Genomic DNA, 4,980 nt, shown 5'->3' on the forward strand with positions numbered 1-4,980 from the left:
CCAACATGAAGGGCTGGTTGCTTAACCTTGTTTCTCCAATATGGTGGCCCGGCATCTCCTCCTCCTGCTCTTCGGGCCGACACCATCATGATTTCGATGCACTCACTATCCCTCAAACAAAAAGATTACGAAAACATATGTTTGTGAAAAAAAGTACAATGTTTGTGAAAAAAGGTAGACGTCAAAACATATGTTTGAAAAATGATAATCATGGGTTTCATATGTTATATGTGTATAAAACACTATTCCTGATGTATACGGCAAATGTATAATGTGTATGAAAAGATAGAAATGCATTGAGCATAAAAAAAGGAAAAAAACAAAGGAAATCGTTGAAACCCGAAGAAAGAAACAAAAAACCAAAAAAAATCAGAAAAAGAAAAGGAAAGAGTGAGAAGGAAATACCAAAGGAAACCAGAGAAGAACGGAACAAAACATGAAGAAACCGATGCAAAAGACTAAAAACCCGAGAAACATTCGTAGGGAAATAAACACGTGCGCTCCCCTAGTATTGGGCCGGCTTAGTAGCACCACGCTGTAGGCCAGACCTAATACGACTTGCAACATGTGACAAATAGCATTGGTGAATTTTGATGAGATATCGAAATCTGGATCGAAAACTAACATCTGAAAAATACATCTGGGATGTTGATCCATCTTGGCGTTTACAAAGCTTGAAAAGCCTAGCTTGTAGTTTGACCACCTGTGTGCTATGTGGTCAAGATGATCCATAGTCCAACCCCATTCATCCTAGCGTTTACAAAGCTTAAAAAAAATGCCTCTAGTTCGACCATCTGTGTGTTATGTGGGCAGGATGATCCATCGTCCAACCCCCAAACCCTGTATGGCGCCTTAAGCACCAGCTGGATGGTATTTTGCCAACCGCGCACGCTTCCCTCCCTGGCTCGGCCCATTTACATCTTTTTTCCTTTTTGTAAACCTTATAATAACATGCATCCAACAAGATTCAAACTCGCCACACCTCAATCAGAAATTAGTACAACTCAAGACATTCCTCTTTTCCATCTGAATAACTTCTTGCGTTGTCTTCAAATAATGCTAACCAACGTGACCCTGTTTAGTTTTCTTTTCTTTCGGTTTTTTGGCTGGTTTTTCTTCAGTTTTTTCCTTTTCCTTTTCTCTTTCTTTTTCATTTTCATTTTGTTTTCTTTTTTAAAATTCATGGTTCTTTTTAAATTGTGAACTTTCCATAACTTTGTGATTTTTTTCTTTCAAATCCATGAACTTTTCAAATTCATGTACATTTTTCAAATCCATTTTTCTCAAATACATGAAAGTTTTTCAAATGCATGAACTCCTATCTATTTTTACAAAAAATATCAAAACCCGTGAATTTGTTCTCCTGCTCTTCGGACCAGCATCTCCTGCTCTCCAGGCTGACACCATCATGAGTCTGATGCACTACTCGTCAAACAAAAAAAAAATACCAGTCCAATGCATCTATGGATGAAAACGAAGAGGGAACGGATGAAACTGGGTGCTTTCATTTTATTTTTGCAGAGGGTGAAATGAATACATAGACTCTAGGTACAAATGCTGTTGAGAAATTTTATGGAGCGAATACGATGTGCACATGCAGACAGAAGCATGTGTACACCGGAACTGAAAGACCTCTTGAACCATAGAAAATTACAAGTAAAATAACAAAATATTCAATTTTGGCAACACAAAAACTTGAAGGAATTGAACAACAATAACATTGACATAGTAGTGCAGCTCAAATCACAACAGTGCTTCGGTGACATGCTCACAATAGTAGAATAGAATAGAGTAGAGGTAGTTGGGCTACACATGGGCCATTCTGCTCATTGTGTGCTTGTTGGGCTATAAACAGCCATATGCCAATATTTTAAATTGAAAATTCGCTATTAGTGAAACAGAAACTTTCGCTTGTTCCACCGGAAAATGTCGTTCCATTTTTTTATCCATCTCTACATAAAAAAACTGCTCCCATTTTTGTTTTGCAGATTTCCCTTTCCATATCAATTTTTCCTCCCCATTTCCGTTTTTTTACCAGACAAGCGAAAAGTTTCCACTCCATTTTCATCCCTAAATGCATCAATATGTTTCCTGTGACCCGATACTAAATTTGCGCACCAGTCATTCACCAAGCGCGCACCAGTCATTCTATCTCGCATTTAGCAAGATAGAAGCAGAGCTTGCCTGGAAGGAGCCCGTAGTGGACACCGAGTAGCCATCTTGTTCCCTCACATGATGCCACACAAGTTTTTTTGTCCTTTTTTACTTTTGTTTATATTTTTATAAATAGTAAATATATATAATATGAAAAATAAAGTTAGTTATTTTATTAGAAAGTGTTCATCGCACATTTAAAAGATATTCATGCAACGATTGTGAAATGTTCATACAGCGAAAGCAAAATATTCGCTCAACTTTTAGAGCATGTGAGTACCATCCAAAAAAAGTATGTGACATTTCAAAAATGTTTAGATGTTTAAAATGTATGTGAGATTTTTAAAAAATTTAGAAAATGTAAAACAATATTCATGTACTAGGTAAAAAAATCATACCACTCAAGAAAATGAAAGTTACATTAAAAAATTTCATGCGTTTCAAAATATGTGGTTGACATTTTTCATTAAATTTTTATACGATGTAGAGTAATTCTGCATTGTTTAAATAAAATATTTGTATCATTCAAAAAATGTTCCAATATGTGTTAGAAAAAAGTTCAAAACACGTATTTGTAAAAAAATATTAGTGAAAATTGTTAAGCATCCTAAAACATGTTTTATATGTATATGAAAAATGTACAGTGATTGTGGGAAAAGGTAGACGTCAAAACATATATTTGAAAAATGTAAATCATGGGTTTCAAATGTTATATGTGTATAAAACAATATTCCTGATGTATACGGCAAATGTATAATGTGTATGAAAAGATAGAAATGCATTGAGCAGAAAAAAAGGAAAAGAAAAAAGTAAAAGAAAAAAACAAAGGAAACCGTTGAAAGCCAAAGAAAGAAAGAAAAAATAAAAGAAAATCCGAAAAAGAAAAATAAAGACTGAAAATGAAATACGAAAGGAAACCAGAGAAGAACGGAAGAAAACGTGAAGAAACTGATGCAAAAGACTAAAAACCCAAGAAAAATTCGCAGGGAAATAAACTCTAGTATTGGGCCGGCTTAGTAGCACCACGCTGTAGGCCAGACCTAATACGACTTGCAACATGTGAGAAATAGCATTGGTGAATTTCGATGAGATATCGGAAACTAACATCTGAAAAATACATCTGGGATGTTGATCCATCTTGGCGTTTACAAAGCTTGAAAAGCCTAGCCTGTAGTTTGACCATCTGTGTGCTATGTGGTCAAGATGATCCATAGTCCAACCCCATTCATCCTAGCGTTTACAAAGCTTAAAAAACTTGCCTCTAGTTCGACCGTCTGTGTGTTATGTGGGCAGGATGATCCATAGTCCAACCCCCAAACCCTATATGGCGCCTTAAGCACAAGCTATATGGTATTTTGCCAACCGCGCACGCTTCCCTCCCTGGCTCGGCCCATTTACATCTTTCTTCCTTTTTGTAAACCTTAAAATAATATGCATCCAACAAGATTCAAACTCGCCACACCTCAGTTAGAAATTAGTACAACTCAAGACATTCCTCTTTTCTATATGAATAACTTCTTGCTTTGTCTTCAAATTTCTAGGATTACTGTTTTTTTTCAAAAAAAAAATTGGAAAATACACATCCAGTCAAAACTCCTTTTCTTTCATAGGAGCGAAGCAAAGAAATTCCTTAACATCTGCCATCATATTCCATTCTTGTATTATTTCTCATTTCTACGGCCTGGCCCAACATGAGGGGCTGGTTGCTTAACCTGTTTCTCCAATATGACCGAACATCTATTCCTCTTCGGGCTGACACCATCATGAGTGCAATGCACTCCCTGAAAAATAAAACACAAGTCCAATGCCATCATAATCCAAGGAATAAAACAAAGTGGAAAAGGACGGAACTTGAAGCTGAAATGAATACATAAACTCCAGAAACAACTACTGTCGAGAACTCACACTAGTAGACCATTATGCTCATTATGTGTTTGTTGGGCTATAAAACAGCCATATGCCCATATGTTAGACCGAAAGTTATGTATAGTGGAACAGAAAGTTACATTTTTTTTTTCACTGTTGTTCCCTTTTTTTCGCGTCTCCATGTAAAAAAAAAAATCTCTTTCATTTTTCTTTGCAAATTTCCCTTTTCATATCCATTTTTCTCTCATTTTCGTTTTTCCATTAGAATAGCGAAAATTTTCCGCTCCATTTTCATCCTAAATGCATATATCTCTTTACTGTGACCCAATGCTAAATATGCGCATCAGTCATTCAGCAAGTCTGCATCATGGTGAAAGTCATGCTAATGAAGCCAATTTTGATGGGCAAGTCTATGTCTCGCCTTTAGAGCATCTCCAGTAGATCATGTAGATGTATAAATAATTGTTTTTTACATCACGAAGGCCAAAAAACAGTGCTTCAACTGATGATGTAGACACATATTTTTTTACTCCAAATTTTCTCTAAATGTAAAATATGGCACTTGGTTTGCATCACTTGGGCCTCCTCTCGAGTAAACCCCGACTAAAATCCGAGGAGCCACACGCGCAACCCAACTGCCGCACGAAACTTTCGTGTGTCGCGCCTGAGCACCTCCCTGCCATCGGCCGCCGCCGCCAGTCCCATGGACACCTCCTCCGACCACGTGGCCACCAACGCCGGTCCGGTGATGGCCGCCTCCGTGTCTGCCGGCGGTCCTGTCGCTCGCAGCCGCTGCGATGCCTCCCCCTAATTGTGTGGAAGATTTGCAGCCCCTCGTCCCGCTGCTACCATCGGACTAGAAACTACCATAGGGGAAGAAGGCAACCACAACTAAAACCACGAGGTGGCGGCTCGAAGCGGCCGCCATGCTACCACGCGTCGGCTTCGTCCCGGCCAAAA

This window comes from Triticum dicoccoides, chromosome 7A, assembly GCF_002162155.2.
Source record: "Triticum dicoccoides isolate Atlit2015 ecotype Zavitan chromosome 7A, WEW_v2.0, whole genome shotgun sequence".
In the NCBI taxonomy this organism is placed as follows: domain Eukaryota; kingdom Viridiplantae; phylum Streptophyta; class Magnoliopsida; order Poales; family Poaceae; genus Triticum; species Triticum dicoccoides.